The sequence below is a fragment of the Sinohyriopsis cumingii genome, chromosome 5 (assembly GCF_028554795.1).
Source record: "Sinohyriopsis cumingii isolate HCF-2022 chromosome 5, ASM2855479v2, whole genome shotgun sequence".
Lineage (NCBI taxonomy): Eukaryota > Metazoa > Mollusca > Bivalvia > Unionida > Unionidae > Sinohyriopsis > Sinohyriopsis cumingii.
Genome location: NC_142965.1, coordinates 68,227,510 through 68,238,910, shown reverse-complemented (window position 1 = coordinate 68,238,910; position 11,401 = coordinate 68,227,510). Strand labels below are relative to the sequence as shown.

Here is an 11,401-nt window from a genome sequence, read left to right as displayed (position 1 = left end):
TATCTTCAAAACGAGAGCCAATACAAATTTTTCACGGTTATATTCGTGTTCGGCACACCAAAATACTACAGATTAGGGCCTTTTCAAGTCAGTAATGATTTCACTGTTGACCAGTGTAATCAGAGCCTCGCTTATTTAAAAAAAAAAAAAAAAAAAAAAAAAAAATTGACTGACACGTATGCCACTGCCTTTGTGATCTCTGAACCTGTTATAGGTCGTCACACGTTAGTGCAAAAGAGGCGAAGTAAACCATTGGACAAGTAACTCGTTACTAATACACGCAAAATTTTAAAACAAGTAACTTTCATTAAGATTTGACAAATACTGACTCTTTTCTGTTTTCGGTTTGCTCATGTCTCAACAAAAAAAACGCGTTCTTTTTTAAGTAACAAATTTTAAATACCTTTACTTTTATACTCTATATAAAACTTACGCTTAAGTGTTTTTCTTTTTATCGCATTAATATGTCATTTAGTACATGAAGTATGAGCTAATAGTTCGCAGTCCGTGTGATGGTGGCTACTTTCTAGTATATGTGATGGTGTCTGCTTGATAGTATATGTGATGGTGTTTATTTACCAGTCACTGTGATGGCGTATACTTTCTAATCTATGAGATGGTGCCTAATTTCTAGTATATGTGATGATGTCTATTTTCTAGTATATGTGATGGTGTCTACTTTCTAGCATATGTGATGGTGTTTATTTGCCAGTCAGTGTGATGATGTACACTTGCTAGTCTATGTGATGGTGTCTACTTTCTAGTATCTGTGATGGTGTTTATTTGCCAGTCTAAGTGATGGTGTCTACTTGCTAGTCTATGCGATGGAGCCTACTTACTACTATATGTAATGGTGTCTTCTTGCTAGTCTATGTGATGGAGCCTACTTACTACTATATGTGATGGTGTCTTCTTGCTAGTCTATATGATGGTGTCTTCTTGCTAGTCTGTGTGATGGTGTCTTCTTGCTAGTCTATGTGATGGTGTCTACTTGCTAGCCTATGCGATGGTGTATACTTGCTAGTCTATGTGATGATGTCTCCTTGCTAATATCTTTGATGATGTCCGGGAGAGAATGTTTGAGTGATTTTATGGTCAAAACATATGCATTTCATACGAAGTACATACCAAATAGTAAATAATCTTTTTTTTTTCTTCAGACTGTACAGATAATTTTTTAAGTATTATTCTACTCCCTTCGGTTGCTTGCTAAATGCACAATTTATTATATTATTATATACAAGTGTTGTGTGCATGTGTGTGGGGGGGATGGATAAGGGGGAACGTTACATACATAAAAAAAGAGAACCAAGGTAGTGTATTCAATGTGGAAGACCTTAAAATGCAGAATAAGCTCTTGGGCAAATAGAGAAGAAAAGGGAAGAGAGAGAGAGAGAGAGAGAATACATCCATAGAAGATTGAGTTTTTATATATTACGACTTCAATGCGCTAAAGATGATTTACAGACTAGAAACTGTCTAGAGGACACGGGATGAGAAATATGAGAAATCGAATCATGTCGTGGCCACGAGATAATGTTGATTTTGTCCTTTCCAGACCTTCTTTTAAAACAGACATATTCTCCAAAGACGATTTTTTAAATTTAACTTTATTCTTCAAGAAAAATAGATCTAGTGGTTCATGAGATATCAACACAAATGATTTTTCTTTTCTGCCATTTGAAACTGACGTTTAGTTTCCATGGGAAACAAAGTATAAAAATAAAATAGACATCAAGGAAAATAATAAATAGTTGACATATTGGACAAATATCATTCAGAACAGTAACAAATTCTCATACATGTTTAAATTAACATATTTTATGGTAACAATATTATATTTTAGCATCATATACAACTATATTGCAAAGCAATCTTTACTTCAATACCAGCTTTAACACACATAAATATACAATAAAATCTACCGTTCTATTCAACAGTTTTTGGCCTTTCTATACCTTTACATCTGCTTAGAACATTTTTTTTTTAAAGATAATGAAAATGATAGAAATAAAATTAAATAGCGGGCTTTTGAAGCATTAATCCCGACTAAATAGCCTGGTGGATTACAATTTGAATAAAATAAGCGCCCAAAATAATTCCTATACCCTTTTTTGGGAAAAAGTTTCCCTTCTCATTCAATCAGTTATTTTGTAATGGAAACCTTAAAAAGCCAGCATCTGTCCATATTCCTGTCAAACAGCGATTTGACATCAGATGTATATTTAGTGTCATTGGCTTTTACATATATATATATATATATATATATATATATATATATATATATATATATATATATATATATATATATATATATATAACTCAGAAAAGGATAACAATTTGCAAATATTAAAAAATAAGTCTTTTGGGAATCAAATTAAATAAATTCAGCTCTGGTTAGATGTTTATGGGGGGGGATATTGGCCTCAATTTGTAGGCACTGTCTATTTTGCTTTATCTGACACTAAAATATAAACCAAAAGAAACATGTGAAAGCACGGTTATCCCTGCTTTGGTCTGGACTTAAACATATTTATATCCGTACCAAATAAAAGTGTTATAAACATAAGTTATAAATACAATTAACAATATTTGATATTATCTATATGATAAAAAAGCAAAGAAATAATGCGACATCTTACAAACATTTAAACCACTAGATTACAGTGTAATAAGGAAAATGCAAAAAATGAGAAAAACAATGAAGGTATATGGTAATGTCTTTTTTCTTCATGTCTGGCATTTAATTACTTTAATTTAATAAACAGGTCCCAAAACTAGTATAGACACTTAAAATGCAAACAGTGATGCGTCCACTGCACTTGTGGAACAATTAAAAGAAAACCTCCAAGTTTGATCCAAACTACGTATTCTCGTTCTAAAGTTTAACTCTGTTAAGGTACCACGAAAGAAAACATGATTTAGCTGTCTGTGCAAATATTACGAAATGTCGGAAAACCTCTGCTCTGGACCACCCACATATTCGTGATCTCGAGATTTAAGTTTTGCCGAGATCTTACGAATCGATCTCAAGATTCAAGTTTGCCGAGATCTTATGACCCTAGGTCTGGTGGGGTTGAAAACGGAGTTTCAAATGGCACAATCTTTATTCTATTTCTGTTGGCGCTGCATGGAACTGGAGAATCGGAATTGCTTTCACATTAAATTGACTTGCAATATTAATTTAAAGTAGAGAAATAGACTGTGATTTTTTAATTTTTTTTTTATTTTAAAAGGCCACTTCAGTAGGTGAAAGAGGAATACCAATCACTAATAAGCAGCAAGCTTATTCGCCACTTACAAATTGTCTTTGATTTTCCGAGGTATTAATCATAACAGACAAATTAGGTACAAAATAATATATGATACTGAATTTCTTTTAGCACTTGTTTTTCTTGGGTCTCCATCCTATGAACACATTATTAATAATATCTTTGAGAAGTTTGTAAAACAGGAAATTTGAGAAAATATTATCTACGATCTACAGGTTTTGTAGACGACTGCTTCATATTGCATGACATGGACGAAAATAATGACGCTTCTCTCTCTCTCTCTCTCTCTCTCTCTCTCTCTCTCTCTCTCTCCAGCACTGTTGATGATTCTATAACAGGTGATATATATATACACTTTCAAGCTTATTTTGCCCTTGGTGTGATTGACAATTTGAAAAATAAAGACACATTCTAAATTAACATTAACATCCCACATTAACTGAAAAATGACACACCCTACACTTATATTTCTTACAAATATCATAAGTATTGAAACACTTCGTTTTGAGTCCAATATTAGTATAGAAATACAAAGATCGTGTGATTAACAATGGAATTCAGAATGCAAATAGTGATTGTACAAGATGCTTGTTAAAACTTCAGTATTATAAATTCAGTTCATCTGTCTGTACTTGCACCAATAAGTAGTGTTTTTATCAAATTGTATAAAACAGATTTTTATCTCTGAATCAGAATGTTCACGAATTATACCGTTCTAGAGTATAATAGGAGAGAGAGAGAGGGAATAACTGTCGTGAAGATTTCGACATTTTGTGATATTTTCTGTATTGAACGATGTTATTAGAATTAACATTCATATCATCACGTGTTTATGCAATTTTGACATAAATTTTGTAAGAAATGAATAACTTCTGTTTCCTCTTATGATTAAAAATTACACATAAAAACAAACGAACAAAAATACAAACATGTAGGTGAACATTCATGCCAAACAAAGGAGGAGCGTGAAGAATCTTCTAGAGGATTTATCCAGTTATTAATATTAATACATCCGTGACACCGCATTTGCCAATCTTGTTAAAATCGAGATCTGCCTGTATTAAATAGTTAACCGACCAAAGTCCATGATCTGCCGATGTTTGGAATATCCTGTGCAGATAAAGCATCGCATCTCATGTTAGGGAGAGTTATCGTGAGAAATTATACGTTCCTAACGACGTTATCACTTTTATTTATTAATGTGAAATCTGTAATCTCATTGGTGAATCTAAAGATCAAAAGAGCATGGCCTCATTTTGGTGTCCGTCTTCCATGTTTCGGAGACCTCGATTTTAACCAGATTGCCGCATTTGTAAAAAAATACTACTGAATGATGTTTGAAAACACTTTCAAAAGTCAGGAAATCAAGAAACGTCATATTTCTTTAGAAGGTGGCACTTGCAAAAAAAAGTCCTCGGACGACTAACGTCAGAGAACACACTAAAGTACTGTCCTAACATATGGCATTATCACATTCAGTCTTGAGATCATACACTGGTTGCACTTGTCACAATAGGACAGCCTGTGTTGTCGTTGCTGCTGCTCTCCTCGTTCCTGGAAACATTCCTCCACCATTTACACTTGGTGTTACTTTTCGATAATAATCACCTGGACGTCACTGTTTCGCGACTTCTTAATGAGATCATGGCATCTGGCAGGTTGTTTGAGACACGTCTCCATCAAGGCCATCGTGCCCGTCATTGTGTGTCTGCGGGGTCGGGCGTTACGGTAATGACGTTGGTGGTTCCCGGATGTCCCATGAGTTCTCTGCTGTTCAAGACCCACAAGCGCTGAAAAAATAATAAAATAAAGACGTAAAGCACTATATTTACATTATTTATCAAGCTGTCGTACCTGTACCATCTAGCCTTTCGTTCCAGTTTTCAAAAATTATGCAAATGGAAAAGCTATCGGAAACTATTACGCCATCTAGTGACAAACAAGAGTAAGAGACCACTAGAGCGGGGATTAGGTGGTCAAGGCTAACTGGGTACTAAACATGTATACTTTGTGAAATTTCATTACGAAGTGTCAACTACTCTCTGATTCGTCAGCAAACTATTTAAAATATATCTCATTTTAAACTATGTATATCTGCTTTGGTACTTCGTTAATTCCTTTGTAGAATATAGAAACATACAAATACATTGGCAAATTGTATAAATGAATGATGGGATTGAAGCAGATCAATACGATTGCCTATGCTAACTCTACCATTCATTCCGACATTTGTCTTCAGCATCTTTTGATTTTCTCTGTGTTCTGTCATTTTCTATCAGTTTGTTAAAAACTCATTTATCATGATCTCTCTCCCCTTCCTACACACACACACACACACACACACACACACACACACATATATATATATATATATATATATATATATATATATATATATATATATATATATATATATATATATATATATATATATATATATATATATATATATATATATATATATATATATATAGACACACACACACACAACCTACCTTCTAATAATATCGTCTCTGCGCTTATGATATCCGTTTCGCTTGACGATGTCATAGGTCGGGAAGATATGACGTCAGCAAACAGTACCAGTGTCAGTAGGAGGACGACGATTGTTTGGTTCAGGTCCATTTTATTCTAATAATAATAATAATAATAATAATAGTATGATGACAATTTTTTATAAGAATACTAAATTAAAGCTCTCATTCACTGTCAACTTTTTCTAATTTAGCCGGTTAAACATATGCTCTAAATGTAAAAGTGTTTTGTTGCTTTTATTTTCTAATTTTAAGATTTTGCCCATACTGCACTTATATGACTGCTCCATATTTCTAAAAATAAAAATCAACATGTGAATTCCGTCTATAATACAATGTAAACACTTAGATGAGACAACACTGAATTAGAAAATAAAAATAAATAGTATCGAGTAGCACTGGTGTTGTGTTCAAGCCAATTGGCTATACCACGTAGATCTTAGGAGATCAGGACCACGCGCGAAGAAATAATAACTTCAAATGCCAGCCGATAATTGAACCATCACCTGAACCTTATCTACCGGCTTCATCACTGTGTTGTATAGGTGTCTAATAAATGCGAGTTATTGCCTGTTGTAAAAGTAGGATTGATATGATGTTACGTTAAGATACATTAAAGAGGCGATGCACAATTCTGGAAATTTAAGCGTTGCATTAATTAGATAGCGAATTGTTATCCTTGACATTGCAACCTATCTTCAACCTCATTACACATTTTAAACGCTTTATTCAGATACAAAAAGGCCAATATCATGCCAACAGCATGTTTACGCCAAATCTGAAGTAAATATTGGGCATAATCCAGCTGACGAATCAATGGATAGATTCTGAATGACGTCATGAATAGCCATAGTTGTGCCATGCTGACAGATTTTCTATTTATTTTATATGGTATTTAAAAGTTGATATAAATTATTTGCATCTCAAGAAACTGTTTCAAAAACATATGTATGCAAGGGATGCAAAACCGGGTTTCTAGCTGTATCAAAGCCATAATTTAAAAATTGATATGACCTCAGAATGACTTGTTAAAAATATTACATTTGGTGGCCGCATGCACAATTAGAAGAAGAAAAATAAAACTGCCAGGTTGTCCATCTTCCACACTGCTATCTTTCAATATTAAATACGTTATTTACAACAATGATTTCTGTTTTTTTACTATTTACTGGATGAAATTCATTGGCTGATGAATGGGGTTGACCTCTGAAGCAAGGTGCGTGCCAAAAGAATCTACGTTTTTCGTAGTCCCTACATCTAGGACTTGCCGGTAACCTACAGATGTCTATCTAGATTTGTAATCTGATTCCTTCTTGTCTATAACAAGTTCCAGAAACATTGGAAAATATCTACCAGACACACATCCATTTCCACCTTGAATCGGTCTTACAAATATGCTTTGTTGATTTTTTTATTTCATATTTAAGCGATTTAATTATAAAAGATATTTGATTACATGCCGACAGAACTGCTCGTCTCCTTTTTAATCGTGCTAGAAGATGATTTGTGAATATATGTCTACTGGTCAAGTCAAAATGAGGTTTAACCTTTTAGACATCAATTTTGTTAAATTAGTCAAGGAAACAAATAAAACGCCATCGCCATTGCGCCAACGCGATTGTCTTTTCTCAAGTTCAGGTTATGTCGAACGCAGACCATAGGCATGTTCATTTTAACTATCGTTTCAATTCTTAACTGGCTGTGTGAACATGAATGTAAGTAGAACTTCAACAGAACTGGTCAATTTTCAAAAAACTGATGCAGCTCATTTTCTGACTCAATCTGTTCTTTAAAGACTTAGATATGAAGTAATCATGTGTGCACAAGGTTATAATGTGTGACATTTGTGAACAAAATGAACGATGTTGTAATAATAATAATAATAATAATAATAATAATAATAATAATAATATTATTATTATTATTATTATTATTATTATTATTATTATCACGGCATTAGTTATCATTCCACTATTTAATTAACATATTAAAATTGCAGATTTAAAGAAAAATAAATGAATTTTTGAAGGATAGAAGCGAGAAAATGCAGACTCTATTTTATACGAAAATTTTTTTAACACCCACTTCGAAGAACAAGGTTCCAGCCTGATCAAGTATTGTTATAAAATATAAACCAACGTAAATATGTTTTTATATAATATGCAAAACAAAACATTGTTGACGATGCCTTGAAATAATTCAAACGTTGTCAAATGAACAAATATTATAAATTATAATATGAAACAAATATTTACTTATCAGAAGATCCGAAAGCAATGCAACATAAGCTCTGATCTACCGTCATATGATTTGCCGGCAGATCAGGATCTATGTTGTTTGCGGAACTGATTACTCCTAACAAGCTGCACAGAACCAGATCTGCCGGCGATTTATGCGACAGCCGATCCAGATTTGTGCAGTTTTCATTTGGACTCAACCTATAAGCGGGTATGGAAGGTAAGTGTGAAACACAAAGTTATCAGGAAGATAAGACAGAACAAACTTTTGAATATTTTAAATAATATTAGCAAGAAGTTGAATGAAGCAAGAATAATTAGTAATCTAAGCGATACACGAGAATTAAGGATATAATTTACAAAAAGTAACGCATCAGGTATTGAAAACTTCTTCAATACTTTAGAAAGCCAGACTTGTTCATCGTTCAAAATCGAACTCTTTGTGCCCCCATTATACATTAGTATTACAGGTTCTAACTGGCGTTTTATCTTACATGCGTCTTTAATTCGTCATATTAAGAAACATCGTACGTCTCCCATTACAAAGGTGTCTTCAACCATTGTAGAGTCCTATTCAAGAACAGCCTCATGAATTGGATCACGTTATCTTCCAGGATCATTTCAATAAATTTAAGAAAGTCTTGGGATCGTAAAAGAGCAATTTCTTAATCACCTACACTTGGTTTCTGCAAAAGTTTGCTTAACAAAGATCCAGCGACATTTACGCCATCTGCAAATGCTACTTATTACAGAGACAATATATTAAACAAAAATTTAAACTAGACATAGAAATTACTTACACGTTTGGTATGTTGATGAAGCTAGGTGATTCTAGAAAGTTCGTTCTGGGGTTGCTTCCAACTTGGTTCTCTCTTTTGCTCGCTACGGGTCGATGTTAGAGATCAGCTGTTCTCGTTGCCGATCAGCTGATCCGCACCAGGTGCCGGTTTTATACCGGTCCTCCACGACCTTGTACGCATATGGCAAACAACCTTTCATATTAACATATTGCCGAGAAGGGTGCAATAAATATCCTGCCTATTAATCTCAACTTGAATCACAAATTATAAGCGCTAATAATTGGCATCTCGCAATAGAGAAGGCGGGGTTGAGGGTGTGTCTCTTGTAAGCCTCGATAATTGGCTAATAATAAAATCAGGTCATCAACTTCACGCGCCCCAATTTATCGGCCTTGAAAAGTTACAAAGATGGCTGGTGGCTCTGATCGTATTTTAACAGATACGAATGGAAGCACATTTAATGGCAATTACTTTAGGATAGATAACATTTGATAACGTGTTGAGGTACAGGTTTTGACGACCTGACCTTCCTTTCTTATTTAGATGTACTTGCCAGAGAAGATTTACTAGACAAATGGCCGATCCTCTGAGTGCTGGTTGAAGTAACGCCACTATTGATTTTAAGTGCTAAGTGAAAAATGTTTGATAAAAACCAGAATGTTTTACTGAATTTAATGAAGAAAATACTGCTTTTATGTAAACACAGCGGGCGACATTGTTTTAAATATTTCTTAGAATCATATTTGCACTTCGTCATGTGGGCGGATGAAGAGATATGCTTTGGCTGCACGAGGTAGTGACAATCTGTATTTGGGGGAACTTCCAGGGCGACATTGTAACCTGAACCACACGCCATATCACCACAAAGTACGTGTCAAATTAACTTGTTTACTTCTCGGCCGGTGAACATCCTGAAGTTTTGCAGAAATCAACACCTTGACACATCCTTGCCCAACGTTCGCACTTGTATCAGACCGTCCTGACCCAAGCTGTGACAGGAATCAAACACGGACATACATACCTCTCTTTTCTTTCTCACCAAATATCTCCTTTGCGCACAAACTTTTTTTTTTAACTTTAAAAATAATTTAAATTTAATACAACTAAAAATTGGTAGAATTTGACTTTGATGCCGTCCTTGCATGAAAACAGAAGTAAACACACAAAATAGCATTATACACAAAGCAAACTCAGGACAGTAGATCTATAGCAAAGCTCGCAAAAGGAAACCAATTTTAGACATATATTCCCAATAGGAAGTATAGACCCCAAAAACTCAACAACAAAAATGAAAACGTTGAAGGACCAGACCGGGTACTTTGACCAGTACCAAATAAGAAAGATAAATCTCAAATTCTAATATAATATCTAAATACATTTTTGAATCAATTTTGATTTTTTTTTTTTACGGAAAAACAATACTACAGACCTTTGGGGTAGCACAAACATATAAAAGCGTTTATAACTTTCGGCATCATGGGGGGGGGGGGGCCTCGATGGTTGGGAGGAACACCTTTACCAGATAAAATAGCTGGCAGATAGCGAGGCACCCACATATGAAGCGCCACTGAGACTTCCAATGCACTTGCCACATTCCAGATATCTTTACATTTATATTAAATGTACTTATGTGATTTGTTCTTTTTACAATGATTGCTATTTAGAATGAAAATGGCAATGAAAATGAACCATTTGAGTTGATTGAATAGTTTGGTAATAAACCAAAGGTATATATCTTTGCGTGAACTGATCACATCCTTCTATACCTGTACTAGAGGAATAAAACTTATGCTGGTTCGATTTGTTGTCGACCTTAAAGCAATATAATCATCTTTATAAATGTTTCGTTTCTACATAGCAATCTATCCCAAATACACATTTGCTCATATCATCTACGTGCTCTAATTGGTCGAGAATTACATCAACAACTTACCTTCCTTAAACAGGTAGCAGCAAGGTAAAAAACATATAAGAAAGGGACCTGTAGCCAATGTAGCTGCCGGTACATCCTACAGACACTTTTGTTAAAATAAATATAACGGTTGTCACTTTCATTTTAATATTTAATTTTTCATTTTTACCGCTTTTTGTTCTTTGTTTTATAAAGAAGTCTTAACTCCAATTTGGAGATAGTTTCAATACCATTTGATTTAATGTTGTAGATTTCGTTTCAAATCCTAATTGTTGAATATGCATATACCGACATGAGCAGATACGGGATTGGACTTTTTATTGATGGAATTATATTTTACTTTAAAAGATTTTTATTTCGCAATTGGATTTGGACAAAACTATGTCCCCTGTATCACAAATCCAAATTTTACCTTCGGAGAACCCCTTCCATGGATAATAAATGATCGTTGATCTCAAGTAATAAGTGAATGGGAGCCTCATTTGCAGTTTAGAGCCAGACATAGGTTTAAATATGACTTAAATACAAATGGACATGTAATTCTAGTCCCAGATCCATGTTGTCACGTGCACTGTCCTTGATACTGGGAAGGAAGGATGCAGCATCAATCATGTTGCACGTGTCTACTTGTATCCCTGAATTTACG

At 34.1% G+C, this 11,401-nt stretch overlaps 1 long non-coding RNA gene across 1 annotated transcript; it reads right to left on the bottom strand.

The window, feature by feature from the left end:
• Positions 1-2,518: 2,518 nt before the first annotated feature.
• On the bottom strand, positions 2,519-8,999 carry LOC149799367 (uncharacterized). The gene is made up of 3 exons (XR_016421162.1): positions 8,844-8,999; positions 5,768-5,903; positions 2,519-5,062 (listed from the first exon to the last, which is right to left on the bottom strand). It is a non-coding gene; the product is annotated as an uncharacterized LOC149799367 (long non-coding RNA).
• Between the last annotated feature and the right edge of the window lie 2,402 nt (positions 9,000-11,401).